Here is an 11,144-nt window from a genome sequence, read left to right as displayed (position 1 = left end):
AAATTGACGTGGCTCGCCGCCACACGGCTCGTCCCGATGGGGCTCCTTTTTGAAAGGACCCCGCCTACTTCGAAGTGCCGCGGCTGCCCGCATGCTAATGAGGCGCTGAATATGTATTTCAGCACTTCATTAGTAAACTTCAAAATGGCCATTTACATGGCCATTTCGAAGTTTGGGGCTAGTGTAGACACGGCCAAACATTTTTATGAATGGCATTGGCACAAGAAGTGGGAGTGTGTTAATGAAAAATTGTGGATGACACTAAATTAAAAAGGTACATCCCATTGCTATACTAGATGACCATAGAGACCCTGCCCCACCTTAAAGTCCATAACAGAAATCATTCCTGCATTCAGAGTAGGCAATTATTCCTTATTTACATTTTCAAAAACAGTAAATATAAATGGAATATTCCATCAAAATCTTCCAACCCAGAGATCTGCTTTCTTTTTCCTAACGATTTTTAGATCTAATACCATGGATATGACTAAAAGAGCAAGCTAAATCCCTATTACTCTAGCTGTGCAAATATGGGTGACTCATCCTGTAATGTATGTAAAGAGCAAATACTGTATGCGCCATTCCTTTGAACAACTCCAGCCTATACAATAAAAATATTCAAACATTTTGAAATAACTTGTAACTATAACATGCATTTATAGTCAAAACAGTTTTCCAACCATGTATTTTGAATTAAACCAAAGTTAACACAAAAAACAAAATCCCAATGTTTGTCATTGTTTTTACATCAGTATTTTGTCAGGGAAAAGTATCAGAATGACAGAAGCAATGAGAGAAAATAAAGTTGTCTACAAAACAGGGGTAAATCCTCCACACTGCCACACAAAGGGATATTAATTCTAACATGGAGGGTCTAACATTAGCAACAGTTTAAATTGCCAGTCTAATCCTCCAAACACATATGAATGGTCTTAACTGTAAGCATGAGACTAACCCCATTAAGGAATGTGTACATTTTGCAGGATCAGGGCCTAACTCAGACTCATGAGCCTCTCTGTTGATACAAGAGCGCTACCAAAACAGGATGACAAATTCTGTGGATACATGCAATAACTATTCAGATTCTTTTTACTGACTTCAGTGAGAAGAAAGCCAGGCCATTAGAAGTGACCTGAGCACTTATCCACAACTGCACTTCACTTACTGTATTTTGGAGAACACAACAGTAATAATGTTTCATTTACAACTGACCCGTGCTATATTAAAACATATCCCATTAAAAATCCAGTCTTATCAGCACATTTAGCCCATTATCATACCTAAATGTATTTGTCCAACAGTTTCATACAGGAAATTAACACAATTATAAGAACAGGTTGTTCATTAACGGTTGCTGGAGCGGCAAGTAATAGTGATTAATTCTCAATGTACAAAAATATCAGAACATATTAACCAAATTTCTCTAATTGGTTACAATCTACTGCAAACAACGAACTGCCTTTTCCATTTTTCTTCTGTGTTGTAATATGGGTATTTGTGGTTCAAAGACTTTTTCATTAAAACAATGTTCACATCAAACACTTTGGATGTTATTTATATATTTTTAAACTATTTACATTAACTGGCATTCATCCTTGGGATCACTTAGGCCTGTCATTTTAAACCAATTTCTTTGTGGGTGGCAGCTAACAGCCAGAAATAGTTTGGAGAGCTGGACATTTTTACCTCCCGATGACTATTTTAGTGATACTTCAGTCAAAATTAAATGCCTTCTCTATCCAGAAGGGAAAGAAAGCAAAACATACCTGTGGTAAACATGCTATTTTTTCGACCTATTAAGCAATTTTAAAGTTAAAGAGTTAGAGAGTTACAGCAGAGCTAAGCGCAGTGTTGAGAAAAATCATTCTTCAAAAAGTTAGAAGTAGTGGGAACTCTGCAGTGCCCCAGCACAGAAGTAGTTTAGTCCTGTTACCAAGTTTGACATTAGCTCTCAATGCAAATATCATAGCGCTATTAGTTGGAAAGGAGGAGATCTCCTTTTTTTTGGTCTTTATCCTGGAGTCTTAAGCAAAGTCTCACAAGTTTTAGACCGCAGAATCAGACAATTTTTGGAAGTAATATATTGCATTTTTGTTTACAACATATTTTTCTTCCAAGGAAAAATTTTGTAGAATGCCACAAGGAGTCATTTTAAAATCTCCCTCATTCAAGTGGATCACTCTCTTATTTGCCTGCTTCCAGGTTTTTATCATCTGAGAATCTCTTGGCTAAATATTAAGACTATTAAAATAAGGCCCAATACATTTAGAATTAAGCTTCACATACTGAAATGCTGCCCCCCACAAAAATATTTTTGCATGAAAAATAAGAACTTCCACCTTCTTATATGTATCAGCAAGGTAGCCAAGTTAGTCTGTATCTTCAAAAACAACAAGAAGTCCTGTGGCACCTTACAGGCTAACATATTTTGGAGCCTAAGATTTCATGGGCAAAGACCTGCTTTGTCTTTGAAGCAGGTCTTTGCCCATTAAAGCTTATGCTCCAAAATAGCTGTCAGTCTATATGGTGTTACACCTTCTTTTAAGCTTTAACTAACCCTCTCCTCACCTTCCCTTTATTGTTTACACACTCCATTAACTCACCCTACAAACTGCCTTTCTGTGCACCAACTCTAACCACCTTCCTAATTCCATATTGCCTGTTGTATTAACAAGCTCACTTTGCAAATTATTTATAAACTCATCAATCTGCCCTGTTTCCCTAGCTTCCTCCTTTTACAAACTCAGAAAAAGTAGAAATGTTAGGTCAGGCTTTGGCTATTAACCCCAAAAGCTATTGAAACAAAACCTAGGTCTAATGTATTGTATAAAAGAAAATCCAGACCTGGATATCTCTCTACATATGAGGGGTGCATAAACTGGTATCCAGATCTTGGTCTGCTGGATAGCAACAATTACCAAACCTCCATCACCTAAGGAGAGAACAAGTGTAATTACTGTCATCCCACACAAAAAGTCCCTGACCAAATACATCAAGTCACAAGAGCTCATACCTAAGAACAAGACATAGTGGCTACGTCTACACGTGAAGCCTGCATCGAAGTAGCTTATTTCGATGTAACGACATCGAAATAGGCTATTTCGATGAATAACGTCTACACGTCCTCCAGGGCTGGCAACGTCGACGTTCAACATCGACGTTGTGCAGCACCACATCGAAATAGGCGCTGCGAGGGAACATCTACACGCCAAAGTAGCACACATCGAAATAAGGGTGCCAGGCACAGCTGCAGACAGGGTCACAGGGCGGACTCAACAGCAAGCCGCTCCCTTAAAGGGCCCCTCCCAGACACAGTTGCACTAAACAACACAAGATCCACAGAGCCGACAACTGGTTGCAGACCCTGTGCATGCAGCATGGATCCCCAGCTGCAGCAGCAGCAGCCAGAAGCCCTGGGCTAAGGGCTGCTGCCCACGGTGACCATAGAGCCCCGCAGGGGCTGGAGAGAGAGCGTCTCTCAACCCCTCAGCTGATGGCCGCCATGGCGGACCCCTCCATTTCGATGTTGCGGGACACGGATTGGCTACACGTGCCCTATTTCAATGTTCAACTTCGAAGTAGGGCGCTATTCCCATCCCCTCATGGGGTTAGTGGCTTCGACGTCTCGCCACCTAACGTCGATGTTAACATCGAAATAGCGCCCAACACGTATAGCTGTGACTGGCGCTATTTCGAAGTTAGTGCTGCTACTTCGAAGTAGCGTGCACGTGTAGACATGGCTAGTATGATAAAAACTCACACACAACATCTGAATCCAGACAATTTTAGCCTCCATCCCCACTTGTATTTCTGTAAGTCAATTTATTACATAAAGATACACTGGAGTCTCAATGTTTGCAGCCAATTTGTGACTGTTCTACTTTTCTCTGAAAGGAAAGATTTCCAACAGGCTAGGGTGTGGTCCTGGAATTTGGGTCACCTGGAATTAATTCCCAGCTCGACTCCAGTACTTGCATGACCCAAAGCAAGTCAATTAAGATCTGTATGCCATCAGTAAAATGGAAAAAACAGCACTGCCCTAGATCACAGGGGTGTTCTAGTGGGCTGTGTCTACATTAGCTCCTTCCTTCTGAAGGGGCCTGGTAATGAGGGAGTTGGGAAGATGCTAATGAGGCAGTGCGATGAATATACAGCACCTCACTTGCATAATGACAGTTGCATGTGATTCGAAAGCACCGCTTTCAAACCACGTGCCACCCATGAAGACAGGGGCTGTTCAAAAGGATCCCCGAGACTTTAAATGCCCCTTCTTCCTATTTGGTTTTAGGAAGAAGGGGCTTTTGAAGTCAGTGGGGATCCTTTTGAAAAGCCCCCCATCTACACAGGCAGCATGCAATACTAAAGCAGCACTTTGGAATCGTGTGTGGTTGCTATTATGCTAATGAAGCACTGCATATTCATAGCAGCACCTCATTAGCATCTTCCCAACTCACTCATTACCATGCCCCCTCTGTAAGTCAGGGGCTAATACAGATTTAGCTGTGATGGTGCCCTGAAAGTACTATAGACATATTTATTACTTAAGTGGTACAGTTTTGGAATATAAATGCTTCGTGGATCCAAGTCCCATTGCACATCAGGTCTTTACTTTTGGTTGCACAAGGAGCTGTTATATTTTTTACTGTGTTTTGAATTTGGAGTATTGGAGCTGAAAATTGTCAGAATCCAGAAATCCCAGGTACAATTTTCCAGGGCAAGTAAGACAGAATGAATTGGGTGCAGTAGAAGTGACGCTCATTATTTTACCGGGTACAATTTGAGCATTTAGACCCAAAAAGAGCCAAGATCCATCTGGATCTGGGTATAAGATTTTGCCCCCACCCACCATCACCACCAGGGCTTGTGGACTAAGTTGTGTTCGGGTCTGGGTTTGACGCATTTGGCCCAGTGATGATTGTTCTTCACGCAGATGAAGGCTGGAGACAAACCTCAGCGGGATCCATGGTTTTTTTAAAGATTTTTTTACCTTTTTCCTGCAAATTTCGCAGGAAACCTTCCATCCTATCCTGGCCTCTCTCTGATCCTCCCCGCGCCCTGCTTTCCCCGTCAGACAGTAAGCCGCTGCAATCCTCTCCCACTCCTCCAGCGATAGGTTATCGGGGATCCCAGCCATCCGGCCTCTAAGTCTATTCCCCAGTCAGATCGCCACTCCGCTACCAACCAGGCCGCGGTGTCTTTGCTCCCGCCTTCCGCTCGTCTAGCTGGCTCTCGAGGGACTGCTGGGAAATGTAGTCTCTTCTCTGAGCTAGAGCCAGCTGCGTAGGCTAGGAGCCAGCCCAGGTACTACAATTCCCAGGGTACTTTAGCTCTTAGCTCCCATGCGGATGTTTGCTGGTCTGCTGCCCTGCGAGAGGGGAGAAAGCGAGCGAGTTTAGGCGTCGCGGAGTTACTGGTGCCGTGGTAAATCTGTTCATGCTAGTGTAGCTCGGGCGCCTTTTGTAGCTTGCAGACGCCTCCCCTGGCTGAGGCCGGTCACCTTTTGCTGGGGCTGTGCTGAGAAGTGTGTTCATAGGCAGGAGTGGGGGAGGGGAGCTGCTCATTTAGGCAAGTGCGTGCAAGGGAAGGCGCTTGGCAGGCTCTTTATTTGTTCGGAGGTCATTGAAATCCCCATGTAGTTAACAAAACAAAGTGGGGGAGAGCGACAGAGCAGGTTCAAAAATCCCCACTTCAGAACTTCTGTAGCTGTGGCTGCAGTTTCCCTTTGAACAGCCTGGGAAAGTGCTTTTAAGTGTTTGTTTTCGTTGCTTTCCCTCCTTTTGTTTGTTTGTTTGTTTGTTGGGTGTTTCTAAAGCTTTACGAGGGTTTTGTAATATGCTGTGCATTTCTTTAGGGTAAGGTGGTATCCAGCTGGGACGTTCTCAATAGGCAAATTTCAAGAGACTGGGATGAAGTTTCAAGTGTCTCTCTTCTCCCAAAGTGACTCTTTGAAAAAGGAATGATGGGAGTCCATACATACTGCCTTTCAGAGATTTCCAAATCACATTTGTTAAGTTTACAAACAGAGGTTTTTCTGTTTTTTTGTTTGCTTGTTTGTATTTTGCTGTGAGGCCTGTGAATTCAACATCACAGCAGTAAATATTCTGTTGGCCAAATGCTAATCTCAGTCTGGTATCTCTGTTACATCTGTGGAATCTCATCAATCTCAGATTATGGCTTTAGCTGCCCCTTTTCAACCTGGAACTAGCAGAAGTTTTTAGGAGAATAATGTAAAGACAAATTTGATAGCACTAAAAGTAACATTTAGTTAACAGTTTCATGTCTGTGTAAAGCTAGAGAAAAGTTTGGCTTTCACAGAGCAGTGCTGATTATTTGGGGCCAATTAATAAAAAAAGTTTTAAAAATCTTAATTCTCATTGCTGAATAATGAGGTGTAACTTTTGCACCCAGAAAGCAGGCTTGATGGTCAAGAAGGTGCCCTTTTTGAGAGCCCTTTTCAAAATAAAATATCACTTTAAATAGCTCACTGAAATTTACACTGTACAGTCCTACAGTACAGGGAGGGGAGATAGCTGGAGAAAAATCACAGTCAGGGGAGTTCTTGTTTTCATGAGCACTGTGAAGCTGAGTCCATACTCATGAGAGTATTTTCTACACAGTGAAAGGGTGCGAGCACTAATAATAAACTGGCATTATCTATGTGCCTCTGTATTGGGAGTCTGCAGATTGGAACAGAGTAATCCTAAATCTGGTTGCCTTCTAGTATTTTCATCATCTGGGATTTGAGATAAAGGGCTCGTCTACACTGGTGTTTTTGTTTTTTGTTTTTTTTTAAACCTTTTCTGGGGATGGGAACCCCAAAGTAATTCACACAGCCAAGCAGGGTAATTCAAGATTAGAGGACTTTTTCTTCAAAATAATTACTCCAGCTCCATGAATGACTTTTGCAGCCCCCCCACCCTGCCACTTAAGGTCAAAAAGGAATGTGTGTGAACAAAGCACAGTTATGGACTTTGTTCTAATACAGTTCTTTTTAATATAACACAGTTTGTTTTAATACAGTTATTATGGGCTCATTTTTTGCAATGCTGTGGCTGTGAACTGGAGCTTTAAATGAGAGCGCTCCATTTTGCAATGCTGTGGTTGTGTGAATGCAGTTTTCCAAGATTTCAACATTCTGTTGTCTTAATATGTAATAAGTAACATCAAAAACAAACCAACCAACCCCACAGCCTAGGCATAGCCAAAATGTTTTTATCTGCATCTCTTATTATGCAAGACATAGGAGAGATTCCTTAAGGCCTGTCTTACAATGATGAAAGTAAACCCTTCACCTGCCCCATATCTACTTCTAGCATACAAAGTCTCCCAATAGTAGAAAAAAATGAAGCTAACCAGTAATATTGTGTACAGAATGAACTATGTTCCAAAACTTCTCATCTGCTCAATGTGTGTTGACTGAATTATATTTCCTATTGGTAATGTGGTGCCAAATCTGGGACTCCTCTTTTTAAAGTAAGGAGAAAGCAAAATAAAGGTTAATAAGGAGTATTGGTTTATGTTATAAACGTAATATAATATTTTAAAGTCAGTACTGCTGCATTTTGCAATATGTCACTTTATATACCAACAGTAATAGACAATAAATACAAAGATCTTATTTGTATTCTAATTTCAGTCATAAGAAAGTAATAGCATAGTTATTATTAATTTCTCCATCTTTGTTTTTTAAAACTTCCTTTTATTCTGGTCTCTGCTTTCACCTTTTTACATGATAGAATGCCACACTTCTACAGTATTTCAGATTTCCCAAGCAACTTAAAAGTATTAATCCTTGCTCCTTTTGTACCATGTGTGACTCTTCATTTTTCAAACAGGGAAATAAAGATACGGTGCAAATAAGTGACTTGCTCAGGGTTGCGTAATGGCAGAGATGATTAATTCTTGAGCCCAAATTCCCCTTATGCAGGAGGTGTGGGAAACATGCTACATTAGAAAGACTATGGTACTTTATGGAATTTTTTTGTGGGGGGAGGGAGAAGACAATGTTTAATCCTTTTGTGGAAGTGATTAAAATTTTCTGTTGAAAACACTGAATGTTGGTAAGCCACTGGAGACCATGGCTATGTAGAAATCATATGCTGCTGAACTGTATTTATGGCCTTTAGTCTTCCTTTTGTTGCATAGCAAATACAGCTTTATTAGACTACGTAATGGGCTCTATTATTGGTGCCTATCCATAGAAAAAAATCTTCCCTGCCTTTTGAGGTAAATTCCTCAGCTGAGCCAGATATAACTGTGAGGTGGAATTACCATGGCAATTTAATGAGCTGGTGCCCCCTCCTACCATTCAGTCCTTTTCTGGCCCATTCAGGAAGGAGGACGGGATTAAATGTTTGTGGTATAATGAAGTCACAGCTTTTTAAACTACTTATATTTGGAAATAACCAACAGTAAATTGTATAGTTTGCATCATTCTCAATTATTATTGCCTATTCCCTCTTTCCATCTTTATACTTTTCCATTGCTGGGGTATTGTTACCCTCCCCTTATTAAGGGGCAGGCAATGGAAAAAAGGAGGTTTTGTCTTCATGGTGTACAGATATTAGGAGCCAATTCCCCAGCTTTCCTAAGGGATCCCTTAACTTAAATACACTTCCAACCTGGTTTAGTAGGGAGTCAACCCCTTATGGAATGAAATCTGCTCTGGATACTTGCTGCCTACTGAATTGTGACAGCTTCATCTAATCTCCTTACCTACTTTGATGAGTCCCCTCCATCATAGGAAAGACAAAATAAAGCATACCCATTCTCCTTCACCAATAAGGGGGTAAACTTTTTTCTCATTGAAAAATGAAAATAGGCAACTGAGTGCAATCCTTTCAACAGATCATGAAAGATGCTCACTTTTTTCTGACCCCATGGATATGTGGGTCTGCAGGGGTGCTGTTTGTAATGAGACAAAATGCTATCTGGCATACACAAGGTATAAATAACCATTGCCCTCTCCACTGAGGCACTTGGTGGGTCTCTGTCCCCATTTGAGCTTGGCTCTTTCAGTTCTCTCTTGGCTCAGCTACATCCAATTTCTGCTCCCCTGGTAACCTAAGAGCAATAGGACTGGTGTTTTTTCTTTTTTTTTTTTAAATGATCTCTATTTGAGTTGTCCTACCATGTTCAGTTATGGTAAGCTTATTTTTCTTGTGCATGAATCCCTAACTCCTTGGCAGAACTTATACAGGATCCCCAGAGGAAGGTTGTAAGAAGTTTACAGAGGTGACATGCTCTTTGCATCTACCTTTTCCATCTGCCCTCCAGGGTATGATCCACAGGTTTTTTATTAACTCCACCTACCAAAGTGGGTGAGGCAGTTTGGCTTTGGTTCCTGGTTCTGGTGTTACATCTGTAGAATATCTTGTCTTAAACCATAATTATGAGTTTAGTAATTGATTTTTCTCTTCCAGAATATATAGAGGGTTTTTTTATTCTTTGTGTACAATTCTTAAATATGTCTGAATAAAACACTGCCTTCTCAGGGTTTTCCTTTGAAAGCCTGTTTAAGTGCCATCACGTCTATCAGTTTAAATAGTTTTAGATCTGAAAAAGATAAGAGATTTACTTAATAGTGGAGGATATTTAGCCAATGTACCTGGTGAATGCTGATAAAGAGTAATGTATAAGATTGAGCGTATATTTGCTTTCTCAGGCATCCAGGGTGGTTTAGTGTTTAATAATGGAAGGAGGTTAAAGAACAACTCCTTAAATTCCAACAATGAAGGTTTAGATTGGACGTTAGGAAAAATTTCCTAACTGTCAGGGTGGTTAATTACTGGAATAAATTGCCAAGGGTGGTTGGAGACTGTCCATCATTGGAAATATTTAAGAACAGTTGAGACAGATATCTAACAGGGATGATATAGGTGGTGCTTGATCCTGCAGTGAGGGCTGGAAACTGAACTTGATGACCTCTTGAGGTCCCTTCCAATTCTAATATCCTATGATTCTATGCAATGTAGTCTACTGCTAAATACAGGATATTCACTTTAAAACTTCTGAAATTGTTATGCATTTTAGTTTTTTTTCCTCAATATTTTGTGTCTTCTATATCTATGTAAAAATTAGGTTTATCAACATTTTGAAAAAAATGTAGTTTTGATGAGGTTTATAGATAGGAGTACCCTACACATTAAAACTTTTCTGCAGTCTTGTTTGTATTTGGTATGATGGAAGTAACTTTTTACTCAAATATTTTGACATCAGTGTAATTAAATATGTGAATATATGGGTTTGTAAGGATGGGTACGATAGCTTCTATCTTTATTTTAATACCTGACAAGTTAACTACATAATTTATACAGCAACTATACAAAAGATTCAGAGTAAACTATAGTAGTTGTACTGTAACTTGTGTTACTGTTGTCTTTATCTTCCGATAACTCCCTAATTAACTTGTCACCACTGTATAACACAGCACTGTTAGAGAATCAATTCTTGGCATCACTAAAGAGATAGTAGCCTGAAGCAGACACTTGTGGCCTTTGGAAATCCTGTCAGGGTTTACTTAAAAGGCAAAGTGAAGGAGTTAGGCCATTCATTTTGGGAAAACTGCGCAAGGTAGAAAGACTGTACCAAATCAAACAGATTTAACAGTGTTTTGTAAAGTGTATGTATAGCTGACAGGGATAAATTTAACTTAAGTTGCAAAGAGAAGAAACATAATAGTTGAAAAAATATATGGAGACAAAAGAAGTATAGGAAAAAGATGGTAGTTTTTGTTAATGTTGTCTCTTACTGATGTGCGCAGTTTTCTCTGGTAGAGCTAAAACAGCTGTAATCCTTAAAAGTTAAACCAATCTGTGACAGCTTCTACAACCAGTCATGCTCTAGCTAAGCCATACATGATTTCCTTCTTATTCTGCCCCAGAGGCTACTGATGTAAAAGGTGTCACCCTTGCCACATGTTGAATGTTGAAACTCTGTGTGAACAGTGGTGGTTATTCTCAATTAGATAACTGGCATAGGAGCTGAATCATGGTCCCAGGGGAGCAAAAGTACAGTTTTTCTGCACCAGCCTTAAAAGTAATGATCCATTCTTCCTGGGATGCAGCTTTTTAAAAAGAAGTTTTTCTGCATTATTTTTTAATTATTTTAGTTGTTAAATATGTGCTTTGGGGGCGGGGGGAAGC

The 11,144-nt window shown here is 40.2% G+C and overlaps 1 protein-coding gene across 1 annotated transcript in view; it reads left to right on the top strand.

Annotated features, from left to right (window-relative positions):
- The first annotated feature begins 5,323 nt into the window (after positions 1-5,323).
- MGMT (O-6-methylguanine-DNA methyltransferase) overlaps positions 5,324-11,144 on the top strand; it is a 356,731-nt gene continuing 350,910 nt past the window's right edge. The window contains exon 1 of the mRNA XM_075000457.1: positions 5,324-5,421. The gene's annotated coding sequence lies outside the window, so the exon portion shown is untranslated. The remainder of the gene's footprint in view (positions 5,422-11,144) is intronic.

Source organism: Carettochelys insculpta, chromosome 7, assembly GCF_033958435.1.
Source record: "Carettochelys insculpta isolate YL-2023 chromosome 7, ASM3395843v1, whole genome shotgun sequence".
In the NCBI taxonomy this organism is placed as follows: Eukaryota; Metazoa; Chordata; order Testudines; family Carettochelyidae; genus Carettochelys; species Carettochelys insculpta.
Note: the sequence above shows the minus strand (reverse complement) of the source record. Positions and strands in the feature narration are given on the sequence as shown.